The sequence below is a fragment of the Cervus elaphus genome, chromosome 1 (genome assembly GCF_910594005.1).
Source record: "Cervus elaphus chromosome 1, mCerEla1.1, whole genome shotgun sequence".
NCBI classification, from domain to species: domain Eukaryota; kingdom Metazoa; phylum Chordata; class Mammalia; order Artiodactyla; family Cervidae; genus Cervus; species Cervus elaphus.
The window spans coordinates 89,594,632-89,620,207 of NC_057815.1; the positions used below are offsets into that span (position 1 = coordinate 89,594,632).

General features: G+C 39.2%; 1 protein-coding gene and 1 pseudogene across 5 annotated transcripts in view; one reads left to right on the plus strand and one right to left on the minus strand.

Moving 5' to 3' along the window:
- C1H11orf49 (chromosome 1 C11orf49 homolog) overlaps window positions 1–25,576 on the plus strand; it is a 202,860-nt gene that overhangs the window by 103,855 nt on the left and 73,429 nt on the right. The window contains exon 4 of one of the 5 annotated variants that reach the window (XM_043910969.1): window positions 14,717–14,811. The exons of the other annotated variants lie outside the window; for them this stretch is intronic. The gene's annotated coding sequence lies outside the window, so the exon portion shown is untranslated. The remainder of the gene's footprint in view (window positions 1–14,716; window positions 14,812–25,576) is intronic. 5 annotated transcript variants of the gene reach the window in all.
- LOC122703645 lies at window positions 18,397–18,466 on the minus strand (annotated as a pseudogene).

The window sequence follows — 25,576 nt, forward strand, 5'->3', positions numbered from 1 at the left end:
TAAGTAGAAGAAATTTTATTGCAGTACAGCATTTAGAGAAAATTGCAAAATAATAAATGTACAGCTTAATGGAGTTCTTCAAAACAAACATACTCATGTGATGTCCCTCTAGATAAAGACAGAGAACATTACCAGCACCCCAGCTGCCTCTCCCAGGTCCCCCTCATCATGAATCCCCTCTAAGATCACCACTAGTCTAACATTTATCACCATAAACTAGATGTGTCTGATCTTGAACTTTATGTAGCTAGAATCATAGAACACAGAACACTCTTCAGGGTCTGGCTTATTTTGCTCAACATCATACTTCTGATTTGTTGTTGGATTTAGCTACAGTTTGTTCTTTTTTATTGTTGTACAGAATTCCATTTTATATATAAATCACAGTTTTTTTATCCCTTCTGCAGTAGGTGGCATCTGGGTTGTTTTCAGTTTCAAGCTAGTACAAACAGTGTGGCTCTAAACATACTTTTATATGTCTCTTGGTACATAGATTTCTGTTAGGTATGTACTTAGGAGTGGAATTGCTGGGAATGTGTATGTTCAGCTTCAGTACGTATTCCCAGGTTTCCAAAATGATTGCACCGTTTTCCACATTTTACTGTGGCTTGTGAGAGTTCCTGTTGCTCTGGAACTTTTAGTGGGGCCCATGCATTTTCAGAGCTCTGCAGGTGATCGTGATACACACTGAAGCTTGAGAAGTACTGCGAGACCTTGTATAAATACAGCTCTCTAAAGCACAGCCCTGGAAATGTGAATCCCATTACATTACATCCAGACCAGATCTAACCTTTCCACCCACCACTTTCCTACTCACAGCTGACACTCACCACACACGGTCATTCACTTTCCCCCAAACACTCCTTATGCTTTTTCCCAGCACACCTTCGTTTTTTCTTTTCTATTTGTGCAGAACTTTTTTTGAAAGTCTGTCACATTCCTGTGTATCTTCAAGCAAACCCAGCTCAAGTCATGTATCTTCTAAAAGTCCTCGTGATTCCCACCTCCTCCCCTCCTTGCAGGGCTTCCCTGGTGACTCAATGGTAAAGAATCCGCCTGCTGATTCAGGAGATACAGGTTCGATCCCTGGGTCAAGAAGATCCCCTGGAGAAGGAAATGGCAACCCACTCCAGTATTTTTGTTGGAGAATCCCATGGACAGAGGAGCCTGGCAGGCTACAGTCCATGGGGTCGCAAAGAGTCAGATACAACTTAGTAACTAAACAAAAACAACCCCTCCTTGCCCTCACTTCTCCACGTGGGATCTCTCTTACGACACTTGTTCTAGCATATTTACATTTAGTTATTAGCAAACATAAAATCTCTTTCCTAAGACATCACACGGGTTAGATTAAATCTATTTTTATGTCTTTCCTACCTCTCACTCCAGCTCGTCAATTTGTAATGTCAAGCTCCATATGAAACCCTCAAGAGAAGACTTTAAATTGGGTACAGCTGTGTAACCACGGTTACGTTACTTTCTCCAGGCCTTAGTTTTCTCATCTATAAAATGGAGCATATATACCACTTCAATATTGTGAAAACTAAATGAGATAACGGACTAAAACCCTTATTAATCTTGGCACAGGATAACAGGTTCATCAATGCCTGTTGTCTGTGTCATGTGGTAAGTATCATTGTTAGTTTCCTTCAGGGTGGAGACAACATGGTTTATCTCTGAAGCTCCACTCAGTGCCTTTGCTGGTTGCGGGTGCCCGGTGCAGGCTGGGAGAATAAATTAATGAATGTCTGCTGGGTGGTTGGATGGGCCAGGCTTATTTATAGTCCCTTTCCAGTAAGCCCATCTTGGAAGAAGTCAAATTTCAATTTAACCATCAGAGATAGACAGAAAGTAGGATTTTTACTAAAAACTTTAAAAAACTGCATTAAAAAGGCCAAATCCCCAGTTTAACCATACAACAGCTGCTCTCCTGCTGCTGCCAGGAAATAGGGAAAACCCTCCAAGAGCTATTTGCTGTTTGTTTGTTCATCTTCTGATAAACATGCCGTGACTTGGGGAAAGCACACACTTTGCCGGCAGGCAAGCGTGGGTCTGGGAAGTTGCAAGTAGCAGCAGTGAGGAAGAAATCCCCCACTCTGTGGGAGAGGCTCCTGCAGGGACTCAGCTAAAGCCATTTGCCGCTTTGCTGAGTTATTTACCAAGATGAAGGGACTGGGTGTGGCTGGCCTGCGAGTCCTCCTGGGAAGTCACTTTAAGAATCTCTTTAACTTCCTCACCCTTCATCTTTGTTCTCTGGCTTTGCTGCAAGGGTGCAGGCTGTCGCGCCCACTTGGCCGTGGTTCCCAGCACACTGAATTCTTTGAAGCTGGCTGTTGCAGCCAAGGATTCCCTGCCCTGTTCTTTCCCCCTTGCCCTGATTTGAAAAACAGTTCGGGAAACTCTCATCTGGCCTGGAGACTGATGAGAAGAAACTCTGTGGGCTGTGTGCTCTTTTTCTGGATACACAGGACCAAGAAGGGTCTTTGGAGCTTTAAATTATCCTTTCTCAAAAACCCAATATTGATAGACTATATGTGAACAAGTTATACAAAGTAGGCTTTGCCATCACCACTATCATTTAAAGGTATTTTATTGCTAAGAGGCTGTATAAGTGAGACAGAAGTGATACCAGACAGCATTTATCACCGTCTATGTCGCTTGCAGGAGGAATAAAGAATATATTTAACTAATTGAAACCTCATGAAAGATGTGTAACAAACCATATGAAGATTAATGGGTAGTCCACGAAAATGTTTACCAGGTATCTAATATCTTTTAAAATATGAACAAATAAATGACTTTAATCAACTTATAATCAAAATGGGTCTGATGACAAAAGAATTAGCAACTTGAAAAATATATAATCCCAGTGTCCAAAACCTTATTTGTCATGTAAGTTGGCCAATAATTCCTTGGAAGTATGTTTCTGTTTTTACAATAAAATTAACTTCAGGAAGCAGCAATGGACAAGGAAGTAATACAATTTTAGGAAGACTCTGAAAATCTACATTTATTGTCTCAAGTGGCAGAACAGCAGAATGGTATAATACCACTTATATAGATTTTATGTATGTATTTATATGCATACAAAAATGTTTAGAAAGAGGTTTACCAAAATGTTATTAGTGGTTTTCTTTCAGTGCTAGGATTTTACTTCTTTTTTTCCACACATTTTTATTTTGTTTGAGTTTTTATAATAACTCTGTAGCATTTTTATACTCACAATAAAAATAAAGCTATTTGGGGGACTTCCCTGGCATTCCAGCAGTTAAGACTCCACATTTCCACTGTAGGGGGCGCAGGTTGGAGCCGTGGTCAGGGAACTAGGATCCTGCCAGTCGCACGGTGCGGCCAAAACAAACAAGCAACAAAAACAGTACCTAAAACACAATAAACCTTAGCTATCATCACTTAAAAAAATAAAGCTATTTTTGTTTTGCAAAATGATTTTGTTTGACCATCTGCCGTGGGCCCATAGAGGTACTAGGGGTCATGGGGATTAGAAAAGAAGGCTGTGGCCTAGTCACCAAGATGTTCACATTCTAGTTGGGAAGACTCCTAAGGGGCAGTGTGGTATAGAGTGTGGTCAGGTGTCAGGATATGTGGTTCAAAGAAGTGCCGGAGGCTACCAGGAAGAGGAGAGGTCATGTGGAAGTTTTCACTGGAAAGAGGAAGTTCGAGTTGGACCTTGAAAGATGGACAGAGTTTGACCAGGAGGAGGGCAGGAGGACGTTTTAGGCAGCTTGAGCACTGAAGCAATAATAATGGTATTTGAAAAGACAGCGGGAAGTCAGTTTATCTAGAGTAATAAGCAAATATGATTTGAGGTAGAGAAATTTGCTTTCTTGACAAGTTTATTCTATATTTTGATATGTTGCAAATTATCTTTTGGTGTACTTGAGCATTTTAGAAAGGCATATCTTAGGAAAATAAACACAGTTATTCTGAATATTGACTCTAAAGTGACATAGAAACTAAGCCTGCTGTGAACATCTCATTGCTTCAGTGCATCGAGAATGAAAGCCTTCAGCACGTGTGCTCTCTAGCGCTGTCACTTCAATCCATGTTCCAATTCAGTCAGTGGCTTTTTGTACAGGCTTTTAATTCGTGATTAATATGTTCCCACTTTCTTGTACTAAAAATCAAAAAGTAGAGTATGAAGTATGAGGGCCAAAACAAAAACAAAATTTTACTTTTAAAAAGATATGTTAAATTACACTGCTGGTGGGAATGTAAATTGATACAGCCGCTATGGAAGACAAGTACCGAGATTCCTTTAAAAACTGGGAATAAAACCACCATATGATCCAGCAGTACCACTTCTAGATACATACCCTGAAGAAAGCAAAACTGAAAAAGACACATGTACTCCAGTGTTCATTGCAGCACTCTTTCCAATAGCCAAGACATGGAAGCACCCTAGATGTCCATCGACAGATGAACGGATAAGAAAGCTGTGGTACATATACACCATGGAATACTGCTGCTGCTGCTAAGTCACTTCAGTCGTGTCCGACTCTGTGTGACCCCGTAGATGGCAGCCCACCAGGCTCCCCCGTCCCTGGGATTCTCCAGGCAAGAACACTGGAGGGGGTTGCCATTTCCTTCTCCAGTTCATGAAAGTGAAAAGTGACAGTGAAGTCGCTCAGTCGTGTCTGACTCTTCGCGACCCCATGGACTGCAGCCCACCAGGCTCCCCCGTCCCTGGGATTCTCCAGGCAAGAACACTGGAGGGGGTTGCCATTTCCTTCTCCAGTTCATGAAAGTGAAAAGTGAAAGTGAAGTCACTCAGTCGTGTCCGACTCTTAGCGACCCCATGGACTGCAGCCCACCAGGCTCCTCCGTCCATGGGATTTTCCAGGCAAGAGTACTGGAGTGGGGTGCCATGGCCTTCTCCGAATGGAATACTACTCAGCCATAAAAAGGAGCACATTTGAGTCAGTTCTAATGAGGTGGATGAAACTAGAGCCTACTATCCAGAGTGAAGTAAGTCTGAAAGAGAAAAACAAGTACTGTATATTAATGCATATATGTGGAATCTAGAAGGATGGTACTGATGAACGTGTTCGCAGAGCAGCAGTGGAGACACAGACGTAGAGAACAGACTATGGACAAGGGATGGAGAAGAGAGAGAGGGTGAGATGAATGGAGAGAGTGGCATGGATGCATATACACTAATATATGTAAATAGATAGCCAATGGGGATTTTCTGTGTGACTCAGTGGACTCAAACGGGGGCTCTGTCATCACCTAGAGAGGTGGGAATGGGCAGGAGGTAGGAGAAGGTTTGAGAGGGAGGGAGTATACACCTCTGGTTAATTCATTTTGATGTATGACAGAAATCAAACCACTATTGTAAAGCAATCATCCATCAAAAATAAATATTAAAATAAATAAATAATTAAAAAGACATTAAGGGACTTTTCCTGGTGGTTCAGTGGATAGGAATCCATCTGCCAATGCAGGGGATACAGGTTTGATCCCTGGTCCAGGAAAATTCCACATGCCCTGGAGCAACTAAGCCCGAACACCACAACTACTGAGCCCACGGTCTAGAGCTCCCAGGCTGCAACTACTGAAGCCCACGTGTCCTAGGGCCTGTGCAGCGCAACAAGAAAAGCCACCACAATGGGCAGCCCGCACACCACAGTGAAGGGTAGCCCCCACTCATCACAGCTAGAGAAAACCCGTACAACAGTGAAGACCCAGCGCAACCAAAAATAAAATTAAATGAAAATAAGAGTAAAACTTCCCTTAAAAAAAAAAAAAGACATTAAGATTGAGGCTTTTTAAACAATGGAGTTAGCATTAGCTTTGACTGGTTAGTTGGTTAACATGATTACTTTAAATATGTAGTATACACTCTAAATACTGTGGCCATGTAAACTATACTTACCATGCAAATGAGTCTTTCAGAGAACCATATGTTTGAAATTTTAAATACAAAATGTCAACTGTTAAGCTTTCCTTTTTGAATTCATGTATTGTTAAGTACTTTCAGTGTTCAAAGCACTGTGCTAGGTGATGAAAGGTATGCAGAAAACTCACATTCATCTCTTCATTCATTCAACAAGAGTAGATGAGTGTGACCTCTGTGCTAGGTATTATTCTAGGTGCTGGAACTAAAGTGATATGGAGGAAATAGTTCTACTTTTAAGAAGCTCATCGTCCAGTTGGAGAGAAAATTGACATGTAATAAACAGTTACAGATCACTGGTAGACAGTGCCAGGTCAAATACACATATTTACTTGCACTCTCTATAGAACACCCTGAATTTATAATAAAAGGGGAGAAGAGATATAAAGCCAAAAGAGAAGAAGAGATGACGTGACTGTTGTTGTTCAGCCACTAAGTCATGTCCAGCTCTTTTCAACACCATGGACTGCAGCAAGACAGGCTTCTGTGTCCTTCACTATCTCCTGGAGTTTACTCAGACTCATGTCCATTGAGTTGGTGATGCTGTCCACATCTCATCCTCTGTCGCCCCCTTCTTCTCCTGCCCTTACTCTCTCCCAGCATCAGGGTCTTTTCCAGTGAATCAGCTCTTCTCATCAGGTGGCCAAAGTATTGGAGCTTCAGCTTCAGCATCAGTCCTTCTAATGGCTGTTCAGGGTTGATTTCCCTTAGGACTGACTGGTCTGATCTCCTTTCAGTCCACGTGATAGGTGTGAACTAAATTTTACACCTATCTGCAGGAATCCCATGGACGGAGGAGCCTGGTGGGCTGCAGTCCATGGGGTTGCGAAGAGTCGGACATGACTGAGCGACTTAACTTTCACTTTTCACTTTCACACATTGGAGAAGGAAATGGCAACCCACTCCAGTGTTCTTGCCTGGAGAATCCCAGGGACGGCAGAGCCTAATGGGCTGCCGTCTGTGGTGTAGGAGAGCTGAAAACAGGATTTGGTGCAAGTCCTTATAAGGAACTGTTAGATCCTCAGAACCTCTTCTCCACATAAAGCATCAAGGTCGAGTATTTCTTTCTCCATCCAGTAGAAGGTTGGAGCAACCAAGCCAAAGGAAGTCTCAATTCAAGAATACCAGGTTCAGAGGTGAAATAGCCTCGTGAAAACAAGGAAATAAACCATTGTCTACAAGCTGTGTGTTGATACCTCATCCCCACTTCCCTTGCTTAGTCCTCAGAATTCTGGCTGCCAAATGGATAGTCCCCAAGCATGACTCTGGAATATTACCTGGGGAAACTAAAGTAGCCCCTGAAAAAGTCCCACAAATGACATTTAGGAGTTCCACTGTGAAATGACAGGTCTCAGCCTATTCGTTCTACAGTGGAGCTCAGTGTCAGCAAGCTCCATCCATTCAGAAAATCAGCTTTTTGACATCTTACTCTAAATATGCAAGAAGTCTCTAACATGAAAGCCAGAAACCAAGAGTAGACAAGGGGGGAACTCAGAAGAAGCAGCAACAATACAAGGATCAGAAGAAAACTTTAAGAAGGCTCTCTTTAATATCATCAGGGAAAACAGAGAAGATATTGGATCCATTAAATAGGACTAGCCCGCCATGTGGCAGGCTATATATATGTATATATATACACATACACATACATATGGAGAAGGAAATGGCAACCCACTCTAGTATTCCTGCCTGGAGAATCCCAATGACAGAGGAGCCTGACAGACTACAGTCCAGGGATCGCAAAAGTTGGACACGGCTTAGCGACTAAACCACCACCACCACCACCATCACACATACATATAAACATAAATACACATATATATGTATTTTCTTCAAAGAACAAGAAAGAATTCTTGGAAATTAAAAATGCAATAGCACAAATTAATATATATAATAGCATTAATTAAAAATTCAGTAGAAAGGCTGAAGATAAAGTTAAGAAGATGGCCCAGAAGAGGCAAAGAAATAGAAAATAAGAGAAAATTACAAGGAATTAGAGGCCTACTCCAGAAATGTAACATCTGAAAAATTGGACTTCCAGAGAAAAAGAATTAGAATGCCAATGGGCTTCTCAACAACAATACTGGAAGTTGAAAATCGGTAGAGCAACAGAGCAATGCTTTCAGAATGCTAAGGGAAGATTATCAAGTCAAATTATTAATCAACTATGAGAACAGAATATAGATTTTTAGATAGGCAAGGGCTTATAAATTTTAACTCCCATGCAACTTTTCTCATGAAACTACTGGAGGATGTGTTTCACCCAAAAATGAGAATAAATCTAAAAAGGTAGAATTATAGGGTCTGGAAAAAGCTATCCAACATAGGAGAGAAGTAAAGGGAACTCTCAGGATGAAGTCGATAGCAAACAGCTCAGATTGCAGTGTCAGAAATCTCCAGGAGGAATGCCTACAAGAAAATGTTAAAAATAGAACTGATGAAACTGTTGTGTTAGATTACATTCGGTTGGAGAATTAGAGATGAATACTTCGGTCAAAGAAATAGTAATTAATACTTACAAACTCCAAGCAAACCAAGAACGATGTAACTCCAAAAGAAACAAAATGTTGTATAAAAAAAGAATATGTAATAATAGCACAGCTTGTGGCTTGGCTGTGAATAATATTTATGTAGTATAAAAATATAAATACTGAATATTTTAAACTAGAATTGTCACTATTGGTTCAGTTCCGTCACTCAGTCGTGTCCGACTCTTTGCAACCCCATGGACTGCAGCACGCCAGGCCTCCCTGTTAATCCCCAACTCCCGGAGCTTGCTCAAACTCATGTTCATTGAGTCTGTGATGCCATCCAACCATCTCATCCTCTGTCGTCCCCTTCTCCTCCTGCCCTCAATGTTTCCCAGCATCAGGGTCTTTTCCAGTGAGTCAAGTCTTTGCATCAGGTGGCCAGAGTATTGGAGTTTCAGCTTCAGGATCAGTCTTTCCAATGAATATTCAGGACTGATTTCCTTTAAGATGGACTGGTTGAATCTCCTTGCAGTCCAAGGGACTCTCAAGAGTCTTCTCATTAATATATTAGAAAGATGAAAGGATGGAAATGTGTGTGGGTGGTTGAAAAAGATAATCTATCATCTTCAACTAAGAGTCCAAAGATAACATCTAAGATTTAAAACTCAAGAAATAGCAGCATAAGCATATTATTAAGAAGTGAGAAGTGGAGAACAGAAGACTCATTGAGTTTAAGTGGAGCTGGTTACAAGAGTTGCTACTGTAGTTTGGTTTGGAATCAACTGAGTTTGAAAAGCCAGTGAACCTTTCAAATGAACTTGTCCAGCAGGGGTTCAAGACTGATGAAGAGATTAGAAGTGGGAATATAATCAGAATTTAAAACATGTGAATGGATGAGGTCACCGAGGAACGAGGGTGTAGGGAGCGAGAAAGGTAAGGACTCTGGGGAATGCGTAACTTTAAAGGGTGAGAGAAGGAAAAAGAATCAGGGAAGAAGCAGGATGTAGGAAGAAAAATAGCATAAAATACCACTGTATAAGCCAAAGGAGGAGAGTTTCAAGCATTGGAGGGACAACAGTATCAGTTGTCACAGGTGAAGAACTAAGAAAAATGTCCTTTGAATCTATAGTGATTGGGAGCTCATCCATAACTTTCAAGACAACAGTTTTGATGTGATAGAAGCGACTTTGAAGGGGCTACTGAGTGAATGAATGAGTAGTCAGAAAGAGGAGATAATGAATATAGCACACTCTTCTGAGAAATTGGTTTTGAAAAGCAAAAGGAGAAGAAAGTAGCTTTAGTAAGTAAACTATGAAAGATTTTTAAATTAAGGGAACGCTCAAACATGTGGGTAGATAGCAAAGAGTTAATGGAGAAGGTAAGATGAAAGATGCAAGCATAAGGCAGATAATGGGCAAAGCAGGGTCCCAGATGGAGAGTAAGAGAGAGAGGGAAGGAAGAGGTGAGGATAAGTGAAGACACAGGGAAATTTAAGGTATGGAGGAAGGAAATTGAAGGATTAAATTAGATGGCTTCAATCTCCTCAATAAAATAGGTTGTCTGCTTAGAGTGAAGGGGTGGGAGCAAAGGGTTAGTTTAGAAATTTGAGAATGGAAAATGTCTGGGGCAGCTGCTGTAAGGAATGCAATACAAAGTTCAAAGGAGATGACTGAAAGGATTACCCAGTAGTCGTGAGCATCCAGTCGAGGCTGGATTGTATGAATTTGTAATAAAGCCAATCAGTATGGTTTCTGGACTTCCTCCAAGAACACTGTATCTCCAAAAATTGTATGGGTCATCATCTTGGCTAGGGAAGGGCTTCCTATCAGTGTCTTAGGAGACATCCCAGGGTTCAAAAACTTCAGAAAAATCCTTGCTCAAGAAGAGTTACTGCTCAGGAGTACCAACGAGCAGGTTTGCTTGTGGGTTATGCAGAGGTCTTGTGGGGAGAATCATGGGCAACAAAAAGCAAGATATTCAAGAGACTTAAGAGAAACAGACCAGCTTGGTTTCGAAAAGATCTATAGCTGCATGGATATCTAGACACAGATCTGAGGGTGGGAGCATGTTGGAGAACATCTGGAGTCAGATGAAAGAAGAAAGTGACATCATGTGAGATTATACTGTAGGCTACCTAGCCAGGTGGAAGAACTAGATAAAGCATTCTTGATGCATATCATAAAACTGGCCTGAGTCAGGAGAGCACGGCGACAGGGATTTCAAACATCAAGACGTAAGTTCCAAGCCACATTCAGCTGATAAGCAATACACTTGATTAATTGTTTTTATTTCCTGTTTACGTTTTTCTGATCATTGAAGAAACACTTGCCTATTATAGAAATATAGTAGTCCAGCAAAGTATAATGAAGCAGAAAAATGATTACTTATAAATCCACTACTGACCACACTCACCATTAATATATTTGCTAATTATTTCTAGGGTTTTTTTTTTTTTTTTTCGCTTAAACAATAGAACTTTATTTTCTCACAATCTGAAGACTCGGAGTCCAAATCAGGGTGTCAGCAGCTTTGATTGCTCCTGAGGCCTCTCTCCTTGGTCTAATATTTTTTATACATTGTTTTTACATAGTTAGAGGTTATGCTGAATAATATTTGTATACCTAGTCGGTTTTTTTTTAATATAGAAGCTTTTCCTCGTGTCTGTTTCTCATATATCTCATATCTTCATGAAGATCTGAATTTTTTTTTATTTTAAATCTTTGATTTGCCTTCATATTATGTCCCCCTCTCAAAAGGAAGAAATATGAGGTAGGAGTTCCAGCTGTAATTATAAAAACAAGTTCACTATTTCCTGTTTGCTATCGTTATTTCTGGGGCTTCTCTGGTGGCTCAGTGGTAAAGAACCCACCTCTCAGTGCAGGCGACGTGCGTTGGATCCCTGGTCCACGAAGACCCCCGGGAGAAGGAAACGGGAACCCACTCCAGTATTCCTGCCTGGGAAATCCCATGGACAGAGGAGCCTGCTGGGCTACAGCCCATGGCGTCGCAAAAGAGTTAGACGTGACTTAGCAAATAAAAAACAACAACAACAAATCATTATTTACATTTTTCTAAAGATACTAGTCAATACTATTAAGCAGGACATAAAAAGGAATGAATTTGAGCCAGTTCTAGTGAGGTGGATGAAACTAGAGCCTGTTTTACAGACTGAAGTTAAATCAGAAAGAGAAAAACAATATAATATATTAATGCATATACATGGAATCTAGAAAAATGGTACTGATGAACCTATTTGTAGGGCAGCAATAGAAATGCAGACAGAGAGAGCAGACTTGTGGACGCAGCAGGGAAAGGAGAGGGTGGGATGGATTGAGAGAGTGGCACTGAAACGTATGTATTACCATGTATGTAAAATAGATTGTTGTTGTTCAGCCACCAAGTTGGTCCAACTCTTTGTGACCCCATGGGCTGCAGCATGCCAGGCTTCCCGGTCCTTCACTATTTCCCAGAGCTTGCTCAAACTCATGTCCATTGAGTTGATGATGCCATCCAACCATCTCATCCTCTGTCAGCCCCTTCTCTTGCCCTCAATCTTTCCCAGCAGCAGAGTCTTTTCCAGTGAGTTGGCTCTTTGCATCTGGTGGTCAAATTATTGGAGCTTCAGCTTCAGCATCAGTCCTTCTAATGAATATTCAGGGTTGACTTCCTTTAGGATTGACTGGTTGGATCTCCTTGCTGTCCAAGGGACTCTCGAGTCCTCCAGCACCACAATTGGAAAGTGTCGATTCTTCCATAGCCAGTGGGAATTTGCTGCATCTTGCAGGAAGCTTAGCCCAGTGCTCCTTGACAATCTAGAGGGGTGGGATGGGGTGGGAGAGAGGCTCAACAGGGTGGTGACATATGTATACCTATGGCTGGTTCATGTTGATATATGGCAGAAAGCTACAACATTGTAAAGCAATTATCCTCCAATTAGTGCTTGCTTCGGCAGCACATATACTAAAGCAATTATCCTCCAATTAAAAATAAATTTTTTAAAAAGAAAAAAAGATAACAGCCCTCTAACAAAACTGTATCTTTAGAAGAAGAGGTGATACATTTCCATTGTTCAATTATAAACAGGAATCTTGTGTCACTAAGTTTAAGAGGATATAGGAAAATTTACTTTCTGTTAAAAAAAAATACTATTAGGAGAAAGAAATAAAAGACATAAAGATTTTAAAGAAGGAAAAATTACATTATTTGCAGGCAATACAGTTGCTTACTTGGAAGGCCAAAGACAACCAAACTGAAATCTATTATAAACATTATGAAGGGGACTTCCCTGGTGATCCAGTGGTTTAGAATCTGCCTTCCGACACAGAGGACACAGGTTCAATCATTGGTCAGGGAACTAAGATACCACATGTCCTGGGGCAACTAATCCCAAGCAACTTCTGAACCCACATACTACAATGAAGATCCTATGTGCCCCAACTAAGATCTGATGCAGCCAAATAAATAAACAAACGAGAAAAATTTATGAAGATTCAGCAAGATGGCCGGACGAAATATACTAAAACCAAACATTTATTTTAAAAATAATAGCCTTTATATAATCAAACAAGAAGAAAAATCCCTTCCTATTGCAAAAGAAGATAAAATACCTAGGAATAAACCAACAAGAATATGCAAGAACTGTATGAAGGAAACCTTAAAACCCCACTGAAGAACTCAAAAGAAAGCTTGGGCATATGGAAAGGCATACTGTGTTCTTAGAAAGAAAGACCTAACCATCATAAAGCTGTCAGTTCTCCCTAATTTAATTTATAATTACCATAATCTCAGAAGAATATCAAGAGGATTTAATTTTGTTTGCTTATGTTTTGTGAGACATGCTGATTGTAAAGCTTATACAGGAAAACTAAATAGGCTGGAATAACCAGGAATATCCTGAGAAAGAAAAAAAAATAAAGAGTAGTAGCTCCTTCCAGATATTAGAAACTATTCTAAGGCGATAATAACTCCACTAATAATAACTAAGGCGAAACACTGTGTGCCAGATTTAAGCACTTTTGAGATAGTTCATTTAATCCTCCCAACAGCCCAAGGAGATTAACTTGCTCGAGTTCACAGAGTTAATGAGTGGCAGAGGTCGAATTTAAACTCGGGGTACTCTGGCTCCAGTGGGCATGCTCTTCATAACTATGCCACACAGACATCCATTACTAGAACATGAATGGGTAAGTGACTAATCAGTGAACCAGAATGAGAAGTCTAGAAATTGACCCAAACATGAAATGGAGTTAGCCTGTGTTGGAGGAGGGAGGACATTTAAAATCAATGAGCATAATTGGTAGCCACCTTTTAAAAAATGAAGTTGGATTCCTTCCTTACCCCTTCCATGAAAATAAATTTACAGATGGATCAAAAATTTCAGTGTTAAAAAAATGAAGCCACGGGGCTTCCCTGGTGGCTCAGTGGTAAAGAATCCGCCTGCCAATGCATGAGACATGGGTTCGATCCCTGATCTGGGAAGACCCCACTTGCCTCAGAGGCAATTAGGCCCATGCGCCATGACTATTAAGCCTGTGCCCTAGAGCCTGGGACCTGCAACTACTGAAACCCATGCGCCTAGAGCCTGTGATCTGCAACAAGGGAAGCCACCCCGATCAGAAGCCAGCGCACAGCACCGAGAGAGGAGCCCCTGCTCACCACAGCCAGCAGCAGTGAAGGCCCAGTGCAGCCAAAAATAAACAAATACATTTAAAATTTCTTTAAAGTTAAAAGGAATGTAACTCTTTTTTTAAAAAAAGATGAATCTATAAACATGCTCAAAGAAACCACAGGAAAATACTTTTATAGTTTAATAGAAGGAAAAGCCTTTCTTAATATGACTGACCAAAAAAAAAAAAAAAAAAAAATCAAAGGCCATAAAAGATTGGTATATTTCATTAGATTAAAAAGATGGAAAATCTGCTTGACCAAAAAGTTCTATAGATAAAAGATTAACAACAAACAAGGAGAAGTATTTGTAACATATCACAAGTGAAGGGCTGATTTCCTGACGTACAGAGTTCCTAAAATTCAATAGTGAAAGTTCTAAAAATCCAGTAGAATATTGAACGAAGAAAACAAAATTCACAGCAAAGAATGGTATAAGTGATTCTTTAAAAAAATATTTAATAATAGCTTGATTGAAATATAACTCACGTCACACAATTACCTTATTTAAAGCATGCAATTCAATGGTTTTTAGTATATTCACAGAGTTGTGCAACAATTACCACAATCAGCTTTAGAGCATTTTCATCACCCACTCACCCTCAAAAGAAAGCATACGCAGAAGTAACTCTAATTACTAATTACCCCTGCTCTTTTCCACCAGTCACCGACCTACTTCCAGCCCTAGGCAACCACCAGTCTCCTGTCTGTCTCTCTGGATTTGCCTGTTCTGGCGTTTCGTATAGAAGGACCCGTACAGTACGTGAGCTTCTGTCTCTGGTTTCTTTCACTTAGCATGGTATTTTCAGGGTTCATCCATGTTGTTTCGTTTATCATATCCATACTTCAGTTCTTTTTTATGGCCAAATAGTATTTCATTGTATGGGTATACAATTGATATTTATCTACTCATCCAGTGACAGACATTTGGGTCACTGTATCTATGTTTTTGGCCATTATGAATAATGCTGCTGTGAATATTTGTGTAGAAGTTTTTGTGTGAACATATGCTTTCACTGGGCTTCCCAGGTGGCGCTAGTGGTAAAGAACCCTCTTGCCAATGCAGGAGACGTAAGAGAGGTGGGTTCAGTCCCCGGGTCAGGAAAGTCCCCTGGAGGAGGGCATGGCAATCCGCTCCAGTATTCTTGCCTGGAGAATCCCATGCACAGAAGAGCCTGGCAGGCTACAGTCCGTAGGGTCACAAAGAGTCGGACACAGCTGAAGCGACTGAGCACACACACACACACTTAGATGTATACCTAGTGGTGGGATGCTGGATCACGTGACAGTTCTATGTTTAACTTTTAAGGAACTGTTTGCCTACCTGTGTGTGCATGCTAAGTCACTTCAATCATGTCCAACCCCTTGCAACTCTATGGACTGTAGCCCGCTAGGCTCCTCTGTCCATGGGATTCTCCAGGCAAGAACACTGGAGTGGGTTGCCTTGCCTTCCTCCAGGGAAACTTCCCAACCCAGGGATCAAACCCATGTCTCTTGTGGCTCCTGCATTGCAGGTGAATTCTTTACTGCTTAGCCACCTGGCAAGACTGCCTGCCTACTAAAGTGGCTGTACCATTTTACATTCCCACCAGTAATGCATGAGAGTTACCATTTCTCCACATTCTTGCCAGCACTTGTCTTTTTCTTTTTTTTTTTATATAGTTGATGTACTGTATTATGTTAGTTTCTGGTATACTACATAGTGATTTGATATTTGCATCCATTATGAAGTAATCATCATAAGTCTGGTGTCCATTTGGCCCCATACAAAGTTATTATGCTATTACTGACCATATTCCTTGTACTGTATGTTACATCCTTGTGGCTTATTTATTTTATAACTGGAAGTTTGTACCTCTTAATCCACTTCACCTCTCTTGTCCCCCCACTCATTTGTTCTCTGTGTCTATGAGACTGTTTTCATTTTGTTTGTTGTTTTGTTTTTTAGATTCCAAATATAAGTGAGATCACATAGTACTTGTCTTTATCTGTCTAATTTATTTCACTTAGTGTGAAACCCTCTAGATTCATCAGTGTTGTTTCAGATGGCAAGATTTCTTTTTTGTGGCTGAGTAGTATTCCATTACATATATGTATACCACATCTTCTTTATCCATTCATCTGTCAGTGGACACAGGTTGCCTCCATATCTTGTCTATTGTAAATAATGCTGCAGCAAACACATACATTGGTGTGCAGATATATTTTTGAAATAGTGCTTTTGTTTTCTTTGGGTAAATATCTAGAAGTGAAACTGATGAATCATATGTTAGTACTGTTTTTAATTTTTTAAGGAACCTCCATACTGTTTTTCATAGTGACTGCACCAATATACAGTTGCACCAGAAGTATACAAGGGTTCCGTTTTTTCCACATCGTTGTTGTCTTTTTTGATGATAGCCATCCTGAGAGGTGTGAGGTGATATCTCATGTGGTTTTTATTTACATTTCTCTGATGATTAGTGATGTTGCATGTTTTCATCTGTCTGTTGGCCACCTATGTCTTCTTTGGAAAAATGTCTGAGTCTTCTGCCCCTTTTAAATTGGATTATTTGGTGTTTTGCTATTGAGTTGTTTGAGTTCCCCATATATATTGAATATTAACCCCTTATCAGATACATGACTTACAGATATTTTCTCCCATTCTGTAGGTTGCCTTTTCTTTCTTCTTTTTTCTTGGGGGGGGGGGGGGGAGCATGCTTTGTGGCATGCAGGATCTTAATTCCACAATCAGGGATCAAACTTGTGCCCCTGCAGTGGAAGCATGGAGTTCTAATCTCTAGGCTAACAGGGAATTCTGCTTTTTCATTTTATTAGTTGTTTCTTTTGCTGTGCAACAACTTTTTAGTTGATATCTCTCTTGTTTATTTTTGCTTTTGTTGCATATGCTTTTGGTGTCATATATTCAGAAAAATTGGTGCCAAGATCAATATCAAGGATGTTTTCCCTTATGCTTTCTTCTAGGAGAAGAAGAAAGTTTTAAGTCTTACGTTAGCCTTTAAACCATTTTTTGTGTGTGGTGTAAAATAGAGGTCTAATTTAATCATTATGCATGTGAGTGTCCAATTTTCCAAGCACCTTTTATTGAAGAGACTATTCTTTCTTAGCTATCTTGCCAAATGTTAGTTGACTGTATATATGGGCTTATTTCTGGGTTCTCGAGTTTGTTCCATTGTTCTATGTGTCTGTTTTTATACCAGTACCACACTGTTTTGATTACTTTAGCTTCGTAGTATTGTTTGAAGTCAAGATGTGTCATGCCTCCTACTTTATTCTTCCTTCTCAGAGTTGCTTTAGTTCTTCGGGGTCTTTTGTGGTTTCATATGAATTTTAAGGTTTTGTTTCTGTTTCTGTGAAAAATGCCATTGGAATTTTGATAGGGATTACATTGAATCTATATATGGCTTCGGGTAGTATGAGCATTTTAACATTATTGATTCTTGCAGTTGGTGAACATGGATATCTTTGCGTTTGTTTGTGTCTTCAGTTTCTTTGATCAGACTCTTGTAGCTTTCAGTGTACATATCTTTCACTCCCTTGAATGAACTTATTCCTAAGTATTTTATTGTTTTGGATGCTATTGTGAATGGGATTGTTTTCTTAATTTCTTTTTCAGGTAGTTTGTTGTTAGTGTATTAAAATGCAACTGATTTTTGTATGTTGGTTTTGTGTCCTGTAACTTTACTGGATTTGATTTATTAATTCTAACAGTTTAGGGATTAGATTGGAGTTTTTAAGATTTTCTATATATAAGATCATATCATCTACAAACAGAGACAGTTCTACTTCCTCCTTTCTCATATGGATGCTTTTTATTTCTTTTTTTTTTTTTTTTCTTTTTCTTGCCCAATTGCTCTGGTTAAAAATTGCAGTACTATGTTGAACAGGGATGGTGAGAATAGGCACCCTTGTCTTGTTCCTGATCTTTAGAGGGAGAGCTTTCAACCTTTCACCACTGAATATGGTATAAGCAGTGGACTTGTCATATACAGCCTTTATTTTGTTGAGGTACTTTCCTTCTATATCCAGTTTGTTCAGAGTTTCTAATCATGAAAGGAAGATGAATTTTGTGGATATATGTTTTTATTTCTCTTGGGTAAATATCTAAGGGTAAAATCACTGACAAACTGTTTTCCAAATTGGTTGTACTGTTTTACACTCCTATCAGCAATGTCTGAAAATTTCAGTTGTTACACATCCTTGCTAATATTTGGTGTTGTCAATCTTTTTTCCCCCAACTTTGAGATATAATTGACATATAACATTCTGTAGGTCTAATGTGTACTATGCAATGATTTGATATATGTATATATTGTGAATTGATTACCACAATACAGTCATTTTTAAAATATGGAATGTTTCACAAACGTGACTGTCATCCTTGCACAGGGACCATGCTAATCTCTCTGTGTGTGCTCTGTCGCTCAGTCGTGTCCAACTCTTTGTGACCCCAGGGATGTAGCCCGCCAGGCTCCTCTGTCCATGGGATTCTCCAGGCAAGAATACTGGAGTGGGTTGCCATTTCCTACTCCAGGGGATCTTCCCGACTCAAGGATCAAACCCATGTCTCTTGTGTCTCCTGCATCGGCAGGTGGGAAACTCCAGTTGGCTCAGTGTTGTAAAGAATCTCTGTATTTTGCCAGTTTTAATATACGTTCTTCTGAAGCAAGCAGTCATTTTTTTAACTTCTTATTTTATATTGGAGTATAGTCAGTTAGTCTACCTGAAATTAGATAGTTTCAGGTAGACAGCAAAGGACTCAGCCGTATATATACATATATCCATTCTCCCCCAAACTCCCCTCGCATTCAGGCAAGCAGAGTCTTTAATTTCAGCCTTTCTAATGGGTCTGAAGTAGCCTTTCTAGTATCTCATTGTGATTTTGATTTGTGTTTTCCTGATGACTAATGATGTTGAACACTTTTTTATTGTTTATTGGCCATTTCCTCTGTGAAATGCCTCTTCACATCTTTTGCCTATTTTTTAGTGGGTTGTTTATTATAATCATTAAAACAGTTCTTTATATATTCTGGTTGCCAGTCATATTGTAAATCTCTCTCACTCTTTGGCTTATTTATTTCCTTAATGGAGTCCTTTATAGAGCAGAAGTTTGAAGTCTATTTTATGAATTTTTTCTTTTATGGTTAGACCTTTTGGGTCCACTCTAAAAAAATCTTTGCCTTAAATACGTTTATAACCCTATTGCTCTACATTTTCTTCTAAAAGCTTTAGAAGTTTACTTTTACATTTAGATATATAATCCATCTTGAATTAATTTTTGTGTGTAGCTTGAAGTTGGTATCAGGATTTTTTGTTTTATTTTTTTCCATATGGATAGCTGGTTGTTTATTTCAGCACCACTCTTTGAAAGACTTTACCTTTCCCACTTAATTTTTTTGGTTGGTTTGTAAAAGAAATCAGTTGATTATATAAGTGTGGGTGTATTTCTGGATTTTCTATTTTGTTCCATTGATCTACTTGTTGAACTTTAGTCTTGATTACAACAGAAAGGTACTGTATGTACCTTCTTTAATGTCTCTCAGCAATACTTTATAGTGTTTAATGTACAGATCTTACATATTTTATTAAATCAATTTATATATTTCAAGTTTTGTGCTACTATTTTAAGTAGCATTATTTTTAAAATCTATTTTCTTTACAACTTTTCATTGCAAGAACTTAGAAATATAATTGCTTTTTGTATATTTCTCTTATCTCTTGAGACTTTGCTAAATTCACTTACTAGTTCCATAGCTTTTTTATAGATTGCTTAGAATCTTCTACATGCAAAATCATGTCATATGCCAATTAGAGGTACTTTTATTTCTTCCTTTCAGGTCTCTGTGGGTTATTTTTCTCTTTTCTTTCTTTATTGCCAGAGTAGGACCTCATTACAATGTTGAATAGAAGTGGTGAGAGCAGATATCTTTGCTTTGTTCCCAATCATGGCAGAAGAGTTATCAGTGTTTCAGATTAAATATGAGGCTTTTTGTCAATGTCCTATATTAGGCTGAGGAAGTTTACTTTTATTCTTAGTTTGCTGAGAATTTTTTTTAATTTAATTTTTTTAATTGAAGGATAATTGCTTTATAGAATTTTGTTGTTTTCTGCCAGATATTAACATGAATCATCCATAGGTATACATATACTGAGAATTTTTATTGTGAATTGGTATTCAATTTTTTATTGTTTTTCTGCATCTATTGAGATAACATATGATTTCTCCTTTATACTATTAATGTGAATAAATCTACCTTAGCCATGATTTATTATTATTTATATATATATATATATATCATTGGATTCCTTTTATTAACATTTTGTTAATGATTTTCAGCTATCTGCATAATGTATTTTAGTCTGCAGTTTTCTTTTCTTGTAATATCTGTCTGGTGTGAGTGTCAGGATTATGCTGGTCTCATAAAATGAGTTTGAAAGTATTTCCTCCTGTTTTTAATATAATCTTTGGGGGGGGGGGGGGTGTTCCAATCCAATTTTATTTACAAAAACAGGCAGGAGCCCAAGTTTGCTGACCCCCGGAATCTATCAAAATACCTTACTGCAAAAAAAAAAAATTTTTTTTAATAAAAACTAAAAATAATAAAAAATAAAAAATTACCTTACTGCTTCTCCTACTAGCAATTGAACATGCTCAAGCCTCTTCCCACCTCGTTGCGGCTTCTCCTTTGTCTTTTGACGTGGGATATCTTTTTTGATGGGTTCCAGTGTCCTCCTGTTGATGGTTGTTCAACAGCTATTTGCAATTTCAGTGTTCTCGCAGGATGAGATGAGCGCACATCCTTCTACTCTGCCATCTTGAACCAAGCTCAGTAATATATCTTTTTAAATGTCTCTTTTCCTAGGAAGACTTTTCTGAACTTTAAGATTTAATATGCTTCTTATAAGCTCTTTTCCTAACATTTTTCATACCTATAAATGTTTACTTAAAATTCTGTCTTCCTCATTAGACTGTAATCTTTATAAGAACATTTTTATGTCTTTCTTAGCCCTGGGCTGCCACTGCTGCTGCTAAGTCACTTCCATCGTGTCCGACACTGTGTGGACCCCTGGGCTAGCATCTAGCAAAGTGCCTTGTTCAGAGTTCAGTTGGCCCTTGAACAACATGGGTTTGAACTGTGTGAATTTTTCTCAATAAATATATTGGAAATTTTTTTAGAGATTTGCAACAATTTGGAAAAGCTCACAGATGAACCGTGTAGCCTAGAAATACCTAAAAAAGGAAAAATTAAGTTAGAAATGTCATAAATGCCAAATAAACGTAGATGATAGTCTATTTTATCATTTACTACCATGCATATGTGCTAAGTCATTTCAGCCGTGTCCAACTCTGTGTGACCCTATGAACCATATAGCCTGCCAAGCTCCCCTGTCCACAGGATTCTCCAGGCAAGAATGCTGGAGTAGGTTGCCATGCCCTCCTCCAGGGGACCTTCCTGACCCACAGATCAAACCTGTGTCTCTTAGGTCTCCTGCATTGGCAGACAGGTTCTTTACCACTAGTGCCACCTGGGAAGCCCATTTAAATACCACCATGAAAAGTGAAAGTCGCTCAGTTGTGACCGACTCTTTTCAACCCCATGGACTCTACAGTCCACGGAATTCTCCAGGCCAGAATACTGGAGTGTGTAGCCTTTCCCTTCTCCAGGGGATCTTCCCAACCAGGGATCGAACCCAGGTCTCCCACATTGCAGGCGGATTCTTTACCATCTGAGCCACAAGGGAAGCCCATAAAAATAGTCAAATAAAAAGTTTATAAAAACTTATGCACATACTTACATAGCATCATTTGCCATCTAGAGAAATATAAACAAATATAAAGACAATATTAAATCATAACTGTATAAAATTAATTCTAGTACTCACTGTTCTACTGTAATAATTTTGTAGAGACCCCCCTGTTGCTATTGCAGTGAGCTAAAGCATCGTGAGTATCCACTTAAAACGCCATGTGACACTAACTCTTTCCACCTGGGCGGTTCATAGCTCCAGTACTGCTTATCACGTTAAAAATAATCCCCTGCAGATCTCATGTATTTTTCATCACATTTAGTGCAATATTGTAAACCTTGAAAGACACCATTGGACCCATATGAAGAGCCACTTGTGATGTTGGAAGTGCTCCTAAAAAGCAGAGAAAAGTCATGACATGACAAGTTGAATTGCTTGATATGTACCATAGATTGAGGTCTGCAGCTGTGATTGCCCACCATTTCAAGATAAATTAATCCAATGTAAGGACCATTCTTATTTAAAAAAAAAAAAAAAAAAGCACTTCTTCTGTGTGAGTTATTGCTGCAGCTAGGTCAGCAAGTGCAGAAACCTTGCACTTTTTGAGAAATATTGAATATTTCTCTTTTAATCTCCTTGAAAATTCAGCTTTCATATGGGTGTAGAATTACTGTAAGAAAGGCATACTGATAGACTCTAATATGATTTGAGGAAAAGTGAAGTCATTATATGACAACTTAAGGCGAAAGGAAATTGAACGATCTAAAGCTGGAGAATTTAATGCCAGCAAAAGGTGGTTTGATAATTTTAGAAAGAGTTTTTGCTTAAAAAAAATGTCAAGATAACAGGAGAAGCAGCTTCTGCCAACCAAGAGGCAACAGAAAAGTTCCCAGAAGCAATTAAGAAAGTCATTGAGGAGAAAAGATATCTGTCTGGACAGGTTTTTAGTGCAGACGAAAGTGCCCTATTCTAGAAAAAGAAAAGAATGCCGTAAAGGACATTTATTAGTAAAGAAGAGAAGTGCACACCAGAAGTTAAGGCAGAAGGAAATAAGCTAACTCTACTGTTTTTGCAATTTCAGTCACGTGTGTGATCAGGACTACCCTCATCCAGCCTTCAGACCTCAAAGGAAAGAGATAAACACCAGCTCCCAGTCTTTTTAAGTTGTACAGGAAGAAGGCCTGGACAACAGGAGTCCTTTTTCTAGATTGGTTTCATTGACATTTTGTCCCTAAATCAGGAAGTACCTTGCCAGTAAGGGACTGCCTCTTAGAGTGCTTTTTATTTTGGACAATGCCTTGACCACCCAGAACCTCATGAATTCAATAATAAAGGCTTCAGAGTGGTCTACTAGCCCCCAAACACAGTCTCTAATTCAGGGGATAATAAGGACCTTTAAGGCTCATTACACACAGTACTCTAGGGAAAGGATTGTCAACACGATGAAAGAGAACCCCAATAGAGAAAACATCATGAAAGTCTATCAGGATTACACCACTGAAGATGCCATTGTTGCTATAGAAAAAGCCATGAAAGCCATCAAGCCCAAAACAATAAATTCCTGCTGGGGAAAACTGTGTCCAGATGTTGTACAGGACTTCACAGGATTTAAAACAGAGCCAGTCAAGGAAATCATGAAAGAGACTGTGGGATAGAAAAGAAAAAGCAGGGGCGGGGTGGTGAGAATTTCAAGATATGGAGAAATTCAAGAACTAATAGACACCAAATGAGAGGAATTAACAGAAGATGACTTGGTGGAGATGAGTGCTTCCTAAACTAGTGCCAGGCAGTGAAGAAGACATACAAGCCGTGCCAGAAAACACATTGACGTTAGACGTCCTGGCAGAAGGGTTCCAGTTGTTCATGATTGCTTTTGACTTCTGTGACACGGACCCCTCTATGATACAGGCACTGAAGCTAAAGCAAGCAGTAAAAGAAGGATGAGTACTATATAGAAATATTTTTAGAAAAATGAAAAAGCGAAAAAGGTCAGGCAAATTTCTGATGTATTTCCGTAAAATTACACCCAGTGTGCCTGCCTCTCCTGCTTCCCGTTCCACCTCTGCCACCCCTGAGACAAGACGAACCCCTCCTCCTCCTCAGCCTACTCAACGTGAAGACCTTTATGAGGTCCACTCCCACTTAATAATAGTAAATAATCATGTTATACAGTTAGTAAACCCATCTGTTGTGTATGTGGCGGGGTGGGGGGGCGGCCGTATCTTTGTGTGAAAATCTAATAACTGAAAAGCAAGGACTGTATGAGTTGTTTTTGTGTCGTTACCATTATCATCACCTAAATATTCATCACATAGAACAGTGTGAGCAACAACGAAGGAAACTATAAGCAAGGTGAAAAGACAGCCCTCAGAATGGGAGAAAATAATAGCAAACGAAGCAACTGACAAAGAGTTAATCTCAAAAATATACAAGCAGCTCCTGCAGCTCAATTCCAGAAAAATAAGCAACCCAATCAAAAAAATGGGCCAAAGAACTAAACAGACATTTCTCCAAAGAAGATATACAGATGGCTAACAAACACATGAAAAGATGCTCAACATCACTCATTATCAGAGAAATGCAAATCAAAACCACAATGAGGTACCATCTCACGCCGGTCAGAATGGCTGCTATCAAAAAGTTTACAAACAATAAATGCTGGAGAGGGTGCGGAGAAAAAGGAACCCTCTTACACTGTTGGTGGGAATGCAAACTAGTACAGCCACTATGGAGAACAGTGTGGAGATTCCTTAAAAAACTGGAAATAGAACTGCCATATGACCCAGCAATCCCACTCCTGGGCATACACACCAAGGAAACCAGATCTGAAAGAGATACGTGCACCCCAATGTTCATCGCAGCACTGTTTACAATAGCCAGAAATTGGAAGCAACCTAGATGTCCATTGGCAGACGAATGGATAAGAAAGCTGTGGTACATATACACAAAGGAATATTACTCAGCTATTAATAAGAGTGCATTTGAATCAGTTCTAATGAGGTGGATGAAACTGGAGCCTATTATACAGAGCGAAGTAAGTCAGAAAGAAAAACACCAATACAGTATATTAACACATATATATGGAATTTAGAAAGATGTTAACGATGACCCTATATGTGAGACAGTAAAAGAGACACAGATGTAAAGAACAGACTTTAGGACTCTGTGGGAGAAGGCGAGGGTGGGATGATTTGAGAGAATAACATTGAAACATGTATATTATCATATGTGAAATAGATCTCCAGTTCAGGTTCGATGCATGAGACAGGGTGCTCAGGGCTGGTGCACTGGATGCCCCTGAGGGGTGGGATGGGGAGGGAGGTGGGAGGGGAGTTCTGGATGGGGAACACGTGTACACCCATGGCTGATTCATGTCATTGTATGGCAGAAACCCCCACAATATTGTAAAGTAATTAGCCTCCAATTAAAATAAAAGAAAAAAAAATCTCTAAGTTCTGCAACACTCTTTACAGGAAAGTATTGAACTTTTTTCCAATTAAAAATTAGAAAATACATTTTTCCTTTTTGTTAGCGATTACCTTGAATCATATAACAAAATGAAGGTAAAAAGAATGTAAAAATTAAAAAAAAAAAACAGCGTGTGCAAGACTGGCATTGAGGTTGATAACCTATCCTTACACAGGCATAAGGCGAGTGATATTTAATACAAAATTAACAATCTGTTAGTCTTCTTCCTAGTTTACTAAAACTTTGCTTTCAGAGAATTACATTACCATACAGTATGCTTCTCTTTCTTATAATTGGAGAAACTTTG